This window comes from Saccostrea cucullata, unplaced genomic scaffold (genome assembly GCF_032062105.1).
Source record: "Saccostrea cucullata isolate Sc308-1 unplaced genomic scaffold, CSIRO_AGI_Scuc_v1 ctg17511, whole genome shotgun sequence".
NCBI classification, from domain to species: domain Eukaryota; kingdom Metazoa; phylum Mollusca; class Bivalvia; order Ostreida; family Ostreidae; genus Saccostrea; species Saccostrea cuccullata.
This window is the reverse complement of record NW_026919806.1, coordinates 1,773-15,348: the sequence shown is the minus strand read 5'-3', so window position 1 is coordinate 15,348 and position 13,576 is coordinate 1,773. Positions and strand designations below refer to the sequence as shown.

The window sequence follows — 13,576 nt, the reverse complement described above, 5'->3', positions numbered from 1 at the left end:
TCCCACTGGTCAATGGCCCTGGGTCATAAAGTTTTGGTTTTTTTTTAAAGCCCAACACATGTTTATGGTGACGTATTTTTATGAGTGGCACGTAAAACAACATACAAAAGATCAACGAAACATACATTATCAATGTATTGTTTACATAAATAGACTTCTTTGCCAAAAAAAACATTGGATACTAGTATCAGTCCATTAGCAGTTCAATTGTTAAAAAGAGTGTGTTTGCTTGTTTTGATATATTCTTCCATCCCAGAACCACTGCATCATTACAAACATATACTAAAAACCCTACTGAACATATGCATTATATGATATATACTAAACAGGGAAATTATATTTCACTATTACTAGTCTAAATTTTGTTTAAAGTAACAAAATAGATATTGTATTCAGTTTTAAAATAAAACCGTTTAACAAAAGTCAAAATATGCTTTTTTCAATATATGTTATTAAAAACTACAATTCATTAAAAAATACATGAGTAATTCGCTAAAATTCTTTGTAGTTTTTTTCATATTGTTTTCATAAACAAACAATCACCACTGGGTTCTTGATTTTTTTAAGGTGTTTACTAAGAAGACGTTCTAGGGCATTGTATCTATATTTCAGCTAACCTGGCTGACAATCAGCGATATTTATGCTGTACTGATTGTACATGTAAATTATATACGTCTTGTATGGTATTGCATTCTAACTCTATAAAGCCTAGAAAAAGAATTCGGGCATCTAGATGGCTAAACACTAATTATAAATAAAACAACTGTAAGAGAGAGGGTGTTGTAAGTCCATAAATGAAATCACGTAAATGTTTGCAATTAGAAATAAATATTCATATATTACAATTCTCCATCATCCTTGGACTTTCAGTAAAGCGTGGCAATCTCGACACTACGTAATTATTTCCTCTCGAATTACGACATAGATTCTCACTGGTTCAGAAATTAATAACATCAGCAACTTTGACTTGTTGTTGACAACGATGAGACGATTTAAGACTCAACTCGTTGCTGTACGAAACACTATCATTAAATTATTGCTACTCTAATTGACATTCGCCCGAATTTCTATACAATAAAGAATATATAAGATATCTATGAATGTATTTCTCGTAGAATCCTTACATTTGCCCTTTCTCATGTAAATTTCTCTGTGCTTAGCATGTACAATGTAGCATGACGTCCCATGCTTGATCCATTCTTTCGGACAATCTGAAAACAAATGATCAAATCAACGAATTAAAGGATACATATGGAAATATCGTATGTGGAGACAATGAACAGTATTCGAGCTATTACTAAGTCCATGTTTGGTATGGGAGCCCCAACATAAAAGTCTGATGAAAAAGTAAAATAGGAGGTGCACATTGGCATTTTGTACTAAACAATCTGTGTAAATAATTTTATTCAGTGGTATAGGATGGATTGCTTAAAAGAGACGAGAACCTCTGATATTATAGAAAAAAGACAGCGTCAATGTTTTGCCATGGGAAACCCGAAATATGTTTCCAATCAAAATGTAAAATTAAAAGGTTCACAATGAACAATGAACTGTGTAACAAAGAATCTGTGAAAGTCTTCTTAAGTATAAGAGGATTTTTGGATAAGAGATGGGTACCCCTAAGTGTAACAGACGGACTGGACGGATGTACAGACGGACATATATCCCAATCACTATATTCAATTCCACTTTTCAAGCCGGGGGGGGGGGGGGTTATAACTATTTTTTTCTATTCTTTGAAGCACATACTTTTTAAATTGTTCATCTTTTTTTGAAGATTTTGGAATCCCTGTGTGGGTTCTTTTTTCACTTAAAGAAGAAGAAGCAATATCAAAATCTTATCATTCGGTGAAAAGCTTATCATCTCAAAAATATAAAAAAGGATCAATTTACAATAGAATAATGAAAATGTTTTTCCCAAGGGGATTACGGTGTAGTAAGAATACACGAATTTTTCATGTTTCTACTTTATACAGTTCAAATGTGTCAATTTAATTTCAAGAACCTTTTTGCTCCAACTCTTGTAATTGGGCATCTAAATACATTCTTAATGACAGCAGAGATTCATCCAATACCCGCTCTGTACATATATTTCTTTGTTTCTTGTGTCCAGACTTTGGGAGAAAATTATCTGTAGTTGTGATAAAAGCAAAATAACAGCAAATATTTGAGCCATAATCTGAAAAATATAAAAATCTTGTTATAACTGAACCTGATTTGAGAAAATGAAATAAGTATTAAACAAGATTTTTTTCTGTACATATATGTAACTAATGAATGATTTATTTTTACGTCTGAAAAATACTGTCCTGTCAATTTTATCGTAGGTAAAGTTCGTTGGAAAAAAATAAAGCTTGGCATGCAGAGTTTATGATGAGAATTAACTAAAGGTCTGCAAGAAAATAAGGTTAAACCTAGAGATTGTACAGGTGACATGAAAGTTATCCACAATGTTTTTATTTTTTATGTAGGCAGATAAATTGATCGCCAATCGAAGGCAATGTCTTTGAAAATTAAAAATCAGTTTTATACGTATCGTCATATTCATAAATGTATAAGTAAAATATTTGCAAAATAATGTATTGTTATGAATATTTGATTAAAGGCATATATGGCGTACATGTATGTACAATGAAAATTATTAGACTAAAATTATAAGAACATATTTATTTGTATCATTACTTTATATAAAGATAGAACTTTTCCGTAAATTACAAAATCTAAGTCAATTGCGTTATAAAGATATCACAATTTAATTTGGATTCTCGGAATTTTCTCCGACTCGGAAGAAAATACAAAAGATTTAAATAACACATTACAGAGAAGATAAAATCGTATTACTAGATGAAACGAGGTGTTCTCCGCGTTCAGAATTTTATGAAAAGCTTTAATTTATATGTATTAACTATATTTCTTTACTTAATTTTGCATTTTTCAAAAATATATATTTTTGATCAGTTACGCCATATATGGCTTAAATGAGAAAACTCATGCATATAAAAAGCAAGGAGCGGAGGCCATTTTGTCTTCAATGTCTTCTTTTTAAAACAATAAGGAAGTCAATTATTATCATAAATAGAAGGAAGAATTTACATGTGAATGATTCAATACTAACCTTAAGATATAAAATATTCAAAGTTACAGCATAAACTTTAATATTAAGGAAGCAATTTAATTCACGAAGTATGACAAAAGCAGTAGGTAGGCTACTTTTTACTAAGTTAGAGTTTCATAAATATTATCAAAGTATTCATCAAAGGCTCAAACGTATTCGTCTTTTTAAAGAAAAAAATTTAAAATAATCATTTAATATGGAAATTTTTGAAATTGCATTATGAAGATCGAGATAATAGACATTCTTATGAAAAAAAAACCCTGTTATTTTATTCATTTGTCGTACTGGTGGTTGAAAAGGAAAGTAATTGTCTGAAAACAATTTAAAAGTAGAATAACGTTAACCTTATATCAAAGGCGTATGATTTACTTGTAAAGTGTCTCTTATTAAAAAAAATTTTGTTCTAAAGGGCGCTTATAATATGTATATATCAAAGAAAGACTTATGAAAATTATGAGTATGTAGCGAAGATATGACATTTAAACTGCACTGTAAAGCAAGAAAAGACTGCACAATAAAAGTGCTGGAAAACAAAGTTATACATGTATCTACCGTTACGTTCTTTTCTTGTATGTCAAGGTCACGCCCCTTTTATCTTTGCTCAAAGTTTCAAACAACATTCAAGTGGAATATGCAAAGGTGAGAAATATGTTCTAACAATTTTCAAAAGGATTGCATCAAAATTTTTGGTCGACTTACATTCATTCCTGGGTACTTGAGACCATGGCAACTATGGTAACTTATTTAACTTTTCTGCGAACAATAGGGAGGAAGAAGTAAAACAATATTTTCGTTATAAGGTATACTAAAATCGATTTTACTTTTATTTTTCTCCATTAATATACCAGTTGTTGTTGTCTTTAGTTCTGAAACTTGTAATTTTCTGATACTAGTTCCTAATACTTTTAGGAAATGAACACTCGGGTCATGCAAAAATTCTACGTTTGTAAATTTCCCCCTCTGTGTGACTCGGTTTCTCCTTGATAGATTTGTATTTACCTTTGGCGTTGTTAGTCTCACTTTATGGTTTGAACAAACTTGTTAGTCCTGTTCCCGGCCTCCACAGCGATTCATATTTCGTTTTGTGAAGTGAAAACGCAGAGGTGGAGGGCGGGAACAAGACTACAGGAGTGCCGACATTTCTTTGGTTTAATAGTGCATTGGTAAATATTAATTTTGAGGTACAGCGATACGCCATGCAAGTATATAGAGAAAAATAATTATCAATACAGTTTTTTCATTACATCTTACGTCTCCATATGAGTGAAAAATTCTCGAGAGGGACGTTAAACAATATACAATCAATCAATCTATCATTACATCTTTATCCCATAAACAATGTGATTGGATGTTAAATAGATCGGTATTGTACTACTTCTACTACTACTACTCCTACAGGACATTATTGGTTTGGTGAACTTCTATAGCAGCTAGCAACTATGAATAAAGAAGTGTGGAGATCATGTTGTGCCAAAATGAAATAACTAATACAAACAAATGATATACGTGTAATCAAATCAATAAAAATGGTGAAAAGATACATTCGATTCTGCATTTTTAAACATACAAAGTTCAAAACAAAAAAACATTCCATGCAATATCATGTTACATCAGCACAAAATACAAGATGCCAAAATTGTAATACAACTTATATTTTTTATATATAAGCCGCAGTATATCTGACTCCTTGAAAATAATATAAATAATCTTGCAAGTATGTTATGAACATTGGCTTGGGCTAGTTCGACGGAGAAATTTGGAGTTTGACTCTCAATAATCTGTGGTTATACATGTAAATCATGACTTCAAATTCTGAATCAGAAGTTTGAAGTTGAGTATATTCTAGAAATGTAGGTTATAAAACTTACGATTTGAAAACACGTGTGATGCTGAAAATTGGGATGAGATTTAATACGACAATAAAAATACTGCAACACATTCAACAAAATTTTCGAGATCTGTCCCCCATGTAAGCAGATCTGACCTTTTTGGCTTGTGAAGGAACAGACACGTAGCATCAGGGGGCTAGGGGGACCTGCTCCTTCTATATTAAAAAAAAACAAAACTTTTTAATGTTGAAAATGTTCATTGAACATTGCCCGGTTGCCCTTCCCCGTTCTCCAATTTCTGTTGCAGTATAGTTAAATAGGGTAATGTTGTAGTTAATGAATAAAATTAAGAAATGAAAGATATTGGAATCTACATTTATTCTACATGTCATGTCTGTTCGAGCTAGTCGATTTTTTTTCTGACTTTTCTATCCCCCTAACTTTAAAAAACGATGCTACCTACCTGAGTTAATTTTACTTAATGGTTGTGTCCTCAATTAAGCTGGAATAGTTCTTAAGGGCCTGGAATTCTTGGACCAATTTTATTTTATTAAACCAAATTAATTTTAATTTTTTTAAGAAGGCATGGTTGTATGGTATGTACTTCATCTACATATGCTATGCAGTTCATGTTTTAAAAAAAAAAAACCTTAGCGACGTTTGACGAAATCCAATTCAATCAAGTTTTCAAAATTTATATATTATTTTCATCATATTTTGAGTTTGTTTTAAATGCTACTACTTTTACTTCTTCTACTACTCTCTCTCTCTCTCTCTCTCTCTCTCTCTCTCTCTCTCTCCTCATACTTACTTAGTACCTTCCATTATTATACTCCAAAGTCATAATAAGTTTGAATTATTTTTCAGTTTTCTTCGCGCTAATATATGTTTGCGGTGACTTAGGATTGTGTGTAGCTGATCTATTTAAACGCAGTGAGTAGTATAAATTGAATTATGAATATCATTACATGTATATATGATATATTCAATATTATTTTGTGCGTTTTGTTATTTACGGGTTAAGCATGCTGCAGGCCGTTTGCACTTTATGCATACGTTACTTTAGCTCCTGTGTCAATCATGAAGATAGAGTAGTAATTCCTTGTTTAAAAATAGGTCGGCAAACCTAGAAATGCTTTTATTTAGTTAAGGTTTTGCCTAAAACCATATATCTACATGTAGAGGAGATGTTAGCCAAAATTAAATTTGACATTGAAAAATAAGTTTAAAATTAAAACAAAGATTTCAACCTTCTTGTTTGAAATTTCTTGATAAACACTCTAGAAATATATTTAATGTTTAAACAATAATGTACCGAGGTATTCAAAATTTAAATATTATCTTCATTTAATGGTAGAGTTATCTTGAAATATCTGTCTAAACAAAGTAAAATTACTTAGCTGTCACTACCAATCAAATATAAAATTAATATATGACTTATGCTTATAATTAAGTGCGTTCGAACGCTCCTATTTGGAATGTTTATGTGCATCCTCATATGATTATTGAAAAGGCAGATATTTAAGACAAAACTATTGAAATAAAATTCCTTAGACTATGATTGTCTTTTTTTATTTTTAATTTTGACTTTTTCATTAAATACTGAGTAAACAAACAAAGTGATACGACATGATTTTCTTATATTTAGGTTATTGTGAATTGTGTTCACAATACTGTTCAACATGTCAAGAAAAGACTACTCAAAGTAAGTTCCAAGCGGTAAGTTCCAAGATATTAGAGGTTCATTGAAATATATACATCTCCAGCATTTTCTTTAAATTTTTTAATATTAGGATTGATAATACTTAACGAGGCCGAGTCTATTTCGAGTGTGCATGACATCTGCGCAGCTTTTTAATTCCATGCAGTCATAAGTGCGACAGTATACCTTCCCCAAATATTGTAATTTTAGTATAAAATTAGCATTGTCTGTGACGCCTACTGGTCCCGAATATCTGATTTTATAATTGGTGAATAAAATGCTGAAATGGCTCTAACAACGTCACTGTTTTCCAATTTTACATGTATAAGCAATGCATGATGCTGACGAATGACACAAAACTCGCTTATATGTTCGTACACGTCCATGGATATTATACTAATTGATGAGAGAACATCAACAGAAATATACTAGCAACCTAAATTTTGCTAGTTTTACCAAAAAAATTATCTGAGCCGATAATTTAGCTGCAACGATATGAATTTATACCACAGTTTGGCAATTTAAGAGGTACTGGGCATCGACAAAAATAAAATTAAGACGTAGATCAACCTAGATGGTCAACTTTTTTGAAATTTCACAATTTGGTGATTATTTTACAATATCTTTCTTTAACTTGACTGAATAAGAAATCTCTGGGGCAGAATCAAAAAAAATATGAGAAAATGTGATAATGTGGCGCTTTTCAATCAAAGTCCCACAAGGTCCAATAGTAAAATTTGACAACTTTTTGAGATGGCATACTGAGAAATCGGGATAGTAAACATAATGATTTTTTAATCTTTAAACAATAAATATAACAGTAAAAAAATGATAAACGAAAAAATATCAAAATCCCTAGGGTAGAAATAATTAGACTCGGCCTCGTTAATTAAGCATGGCATGCGATATACGATTTATAACGATATTGTAGGTCTTTCCATGCTCAAAGCTGTTGAATTTACTTAGTTCTTTTAATTGTGTATCACATAATTAAAACCAGAAATTTTACGAAATTCATGATAGAAATAATAATTGAATACTCGTAAGGATTTATCATCATAGTGTTAAATTGTTGATCATTTAGTAAGATGAATAACTAATTTGTTGTAACCATTAAGAATAAAGATATATCTTGTCCTGCTACATTGTATCTCTAAAAGGACATGACTTAAGGTCTCCGTGTGACTTCCTTTTAAGATTTACACAATCTCTTATCCACAATGCCTCCTACGCCAATGAAAAAAATATGATAAAAGTTTCACAGATGCCTTATTACATAATGCTATTGTGCACCTTTTAATTTATTGATTGATTGTATACTGTTTAACGTCCCTCTCCAGAATGCTTCACTGATATGGAGACGTCACCATTGCCGGTGAAGGGCTGCAAATTTCGGCCTATGCTCGGCACTTACGGCGTTTGAGCAGGAAGGAATCTTTATCGTGCCACACCTGCTGCGACACGGGGCCTCGGTTTATACGGTCTCCTCCGAAGGACCGCCCCATTTAGTCGCCTTTTACGACAAGCAAGGGGGTACTGAGGACCTATTCTAACCCGGATCCCTACGGGGTGCCTTCTAATTTAATTTTTGATCCGACACATACTTCGGATATCCGCGAGGCGGGTGAGGGTATCATTTATTGAGCTCAGTGCTCCCAGTACATCTGTATCTACAGTTTTTCATCGTCACCTTTCTTATTTATGACGTCATATTCAGATGTCACCTGGAGTTGTGTATATCTCTCCAACCTTATTTGATACTAAAGGTCATGTTTTGAGAATGATAAATGTTTTAAACGAAATGTATGGAGATAATGTACAGTACTCGAGCTCAAACGTCCTTAAAATAGTGCAATATAGAAGCAGAAAAAAGACGGATCTCCAAAACATCAAAAAGCAAGGTGGGATCAGGTGCCTTGGTGGAATTATCATCCCAAGAGGAGTGCTCCTTGTTATGATAAAAAAAATCCGTCGTCAATTCAGTGTATAAATAATAAACTAACAATAAGTATGAAAAACGTCAGTCAGCATTTGACTGAATGATATATTGTATTTGCTGAGAAGGTCATTGAATCATTCATAGAACTTCCGAAATGATGCCTATAAACGAGAATTCTGATATTCTTGGTATCTTTTATCCCATGCTCACTGGGATTTATGCTATTGACAACGTAATGCTCACAGATTATCTGATGTTTCTGCAAAGGGATTTTAAAAAAGTCGAGTTAAGTAACTATTTTGAGAATTCCACGGTCAATATAATGACCTCGTTAGCAGATATTTCCTATCATTGGTTTGAATTTTGGTGTACTCGTTTCATATCTATCGTAACGCCATGGATTTTATATCAAATACGACTAAGGAATGTTCCGTTTTCCTGATCAATGCATTGGGCGAAAGGCAGATGTGATCAGTGAGCAGGGAAATCATACTCCTCCTATGCACCTGATCCAAACTATTTTCGAGGATTCGTGTTTGAAGACTTTTTTATCTATAGATTAATCACTGTTTGTTATTTTGAGCGGTTGGTATCAGCCCAAGCCTGAAGGGTGCGATCTGAGACCATCCGTAGTCTGATGTAAGGAACGAGATCAAACCAGTAATTAGTTGTTGTTTATATCGTATTTATATAATCATAAGCAATTATAAAAGAAAAAAACATGTATTTTAACATTTTCCATCAATAAGTTTAACATCACTTCTTCTCAAAACACAATGTGTTGCCGTTCTAAAAAAAAAATAATAAAAAAAAATAAAAAAAAAACGACTTATCTCTCTTACGTAAAAAGTACTATCATTTGGCGCATTTCGAGAAGACTGTTTTTCAACAATCTAGCGTTTATAAATAGTTTTAACATTAAAGTTTAATTTTAGCTTAGAAAAGATTTTCTTTTAATATTTGAATAAGAATTTTCCTCTAAAGAACTATATGCGGTATATTGCATATATTTGCCCCCACAAAAGTCTAATTTTTAAAACTTCCTGAAATGTGCTGAATTCAATAAATTGTATGAGAAATATAAATAAACAGAAAATATTATAGTGTCAAAGCAGTGTATTCACAATTTTTGTTTTTATGACGTCACAAATTGAACTAGTCCGATTTTATATCCTTTTTCAGAAAGAGGACAAAATGGACAAAATTTCAACAATTTTAGCTTTAAAATTTATAGAGTGCAAGTTTGTTCAGGAACAATATTGACATATTTCATTGATATTATCATTCACAAATTATATTATATTATAAAAATATTGATCCTGAACACACATGTGCTCGGTGACTTTTACTCAAAATATCGACGAAATGTGTACATTTTTCTGTAAAATTCATAAAAAACTGAAATTTACGTCATGTTTGTGACGTCATTACGTACATATGGCGTCGTTACTTATGAAAATATTCAGTGCTTTGAAGTCAGCATATATTCCCCTGTTTAAGAACTTAATTAAATATATCTTCATCAAAGTTTGATTTGAGGGGGTCAAATATTGGTTATTACCGAATAAAGTTCTTTACACAAATTAAACAGAAATATTGGATAAGATTTGAGGGCAAGACAGACACTTGACAACGGGCTGAGACAGAGATATCTCAGCCGTGAGGGAGAGACAGACCAACTTCCCAGATGCTGTCTCGCCCAATTTAAAATGCCTGTATCAGGGTTGTTACACACATTTCTTTTTAAGCGTGCCTTCCTTGTCCATCTACAAATGAAAGAACAGATTACAGCGGTTCTACGTCAGAGACTTCTTCAGATGGTAAACGATTTTGTCTTGACTTGTTAATAAATTTTATGTTATTGAAGAAAATTACTAATTAAAAACATCATTTTTTTGTTTTGTCCTCCTTTCCCATGTAAATCTTCAGTAGGAATATGTACAGAAGATATTTTTATGATTCTGAATCCAATACCGCGGATGTCGCAGCAGGTCAGGTTAATTTACATACAGCTGTATATGTAACCATTTTAGTTTAGGTTTTTGCCATTGCATTTTATTACCAGAATGCTCAAGGTTCAATGGTGAAATACACGTGGTTACTTAATTTTTTTTTATTATTTCTTCTATTGACCTTGTAAAAACATATTACTCGGTTATAACGGAGTCCCGGGGACCTGTAAAATTACTTTGCTATATCTGTAATTCGTTATATCCGTATAAGTATATGTTAAATTTATATATCTGGGAATCCAAGAAAAATTCGTTATGTCCGTGAATTCTCTATATCCGTGTTCATACTAAACGAGATTTACTGTTACAAAATTCCGATTTATCGATTAAAGAATCAGTTAAAAATAATTAATTTGATTGATGTGTCTTTTCCCAAAATGATTAGTATAATCTATTTTATGAGCTTGAAGTATGGTTAATTCATTATTCTATTCATTTAATTGATTTTTCTTCAGAGTCAAAAAGTCAAACTATATTCTAGGAACATTCTATTTTCAATGCACATGTTGCATGTTTTAACAGAAAAAATGTAAAATACATAAGTCAAAAAAGAAACTCTTTAAGAACAGTTATTGTGACATGATAAATGTATCATTATCCGTGCATAAAGGCCTAATACAAACAACATATGCCCAATTCCTGCCTTAAGATAGGTTCTTTTACGGTTGTTTTGATACATGTAAGAAAAGAAAAAAAGCACATGCTAAAAGCCGTACAAAGTACTATGCAGTTGTGTCCGCTTATATTCTGTTGTTAGATATTGAGAAGACAAATCTAAGAATGGGAGGTTTTTCAGCTGGAGTTGTGGTCGGGGCAATATTCGGTGGAGTTTTACTTGGATCCATTGTTACATCCTCTGTCTTCATTTATCTTTCGAAAAAGACAAAGAAGGAACAAGAAAAGTACTGAATTTTTCAAAATTGATTCTCATCTAACCTATTGCTACTCATATTCGTTTTTAATAAACACAGTGTTATGAACATTTTCTCTACTGGTATATTGAACAATGCTCATTTAAAGACTTTTTAATTTTTTTTATATTTCATCTTTGCAATTGGCTGAAAAATAATCTAATATTCCATTTTCTTTTCAAGGAGGACCGATTTCTCCCAGAATGGTAACGAAAACCCAGTGTTCGAAAGCGGGGACTACGATCATTTGAATGCAATAAACAAAACGGTACAGATATATTTATTTGCTGCCTTTGATTTTGAGAAAAATTTTCTAATGACAGATTTCACTTAAGATTACACTATCCTAACTAAATATTGAATCATGGATACTTTATTTTACCTAATAACTTTTGTGCAGATAATTCAATGTGGATATCAATTATGTGCATATGAAAAGAACTCTTCTCGGAAAAGGAAAATTAGTAATTTAGTAGAAAAGCAATTGTAAAACCTGTTATTGTTTCCTTTAGATTTCTTTTCAATTTGAACGTTTTATGACTGAAACTACCGAGTAAATGCTTTCAATCATAAATTGATCAAAGTTTAGTGATTTTAAAAATGGCTCCAGCAAGTAAAACACTTATAATCGATATTTATATTTTGAAGTGCTTCACAGAAATGTAACTTTGCTATACATATAAATATTTAAAACATTTCTGTGACGTCATCTTTTGTTTAACCTGGTTCAATAATTTTGTTATTGTCCTGCACCCCGTCCAATAAGTTACCTGTAGGTGTCCAATAAGATTCAACTTATTGGACAGGTACAGGTAACGTTAAAATGAGAACAAAAGGCGAGGCAAACAAGTAAACATCACTTAAGACAAATCAAACAATTTTATATGAACAATGTAGGAAATTTGTAGCATTAAATGTTAATATTTCACAAAAAATTCTATTGAAAATGGCACAAATAATCCAGTGAGTTGAATGTCTCAGATTCATTATTGTAGACGCATCCGTGGCTCTGATCATAAATTTCGTAAATTCACCGTTCATTGCTACATTGTATATACTGGAGTAATAGATTCATTTCACAATGATTGATCCATGGAACATATAAAGAATCCAATGGACACAAAAGAAAAACGAGAAGCATTCTTTTTCACTTCTTACACACAACCTTGGGCTTTTTGTTTATTGAAATATCCATTTTTTCCGCACTTAGCACAAAATTTTGCTCACGAAATTCCAACGGAATCTGTAATTTCGTTCGGTGATTTATGACCATTTGTCCACCTAGTCCCGCTTCGTTTGAGTGAGTGTCTATCGTTCTTTTAAGGAGTGGCTGGAGTAAAATCCTTCCGAGTTCAAAACCTGCACACAAAAGAGAAAGTGTTGCTTTAAAAAAACACATTAGAATTAATCTCCAAATTTCATAGAAAAAGCTGAAACAGTTGTTGGAGTAAAATCCTTCAAATCCTATTACTTTACAAAAATTACCTGTTCACGGGAAACTGTTTCTTGTAAATTCCGAAACATAAGAATATATATCCGGATTTCACAGTAGAAAACTTGAACCGAGGAGGCATCTTGGTGTAATCGATAAATCTCATCGTCAAAACACCCGATTCTAAAGGTTTTTTTCAAAATTAAAATTTATGTCGTCATCCGTGGTCGCTGCGTTGTAAAATGAATTAATTGTAAAGGATTTAGTAGAACTGACATTTACGCATGCGTAGTATGTATAAAAAAAAATGTCGCAATGCGGATAAATAAGACTTAACAAAGTTAATGTTCATATTTATCGTTATAAAACACCTCTCGATGATTCCTACTATTAATAAGACAGAAAAAAAGCCAAAACTGGTTTTCTTTGGCCTAACTTGATGAACTGTGCCAGGTAGTCATCCAAGTAGAACGAGGCCTTACCTGTGGCTGTCCAATAAGTTAACAATGGAAGTGTTCGATAGTGGTGAAATGTTTTAAGTAAGTTATAAGCCTCAGACTGACCATTATGTCAGATATTAGACTCTCCTCGGCGCTAACGCGCCTCGGGTCGTCTAATATCTGACATAATGGACAG

General features: G+C 32.0%; 1 long non-coding RNA gene across 1 annotated transcript; it reads right to left on the bottom strand.

Annotated features, from left to right (window-relative positions):
• Positions 1 to 12,410: 12,410 nt before the first annotated feature.
• Positions 12,411 to 13,108, bottom strand: LOC134238453 (uncharacterized). The gene is made up of 3 exons (XR_009986019.1): positions 12,994 to 13,108; positions 12,722 to 12,867; positions 12,411 to 12,679 (listed from the first exon to the last, which is right to left on the bottom strand). It is a non-coding gene; the product is annotated as an uncharacterized LOC134238453 (long non-coding RNA).
• Positions 13,109 to 13,576: the final 468 nt, after the last annotated feature.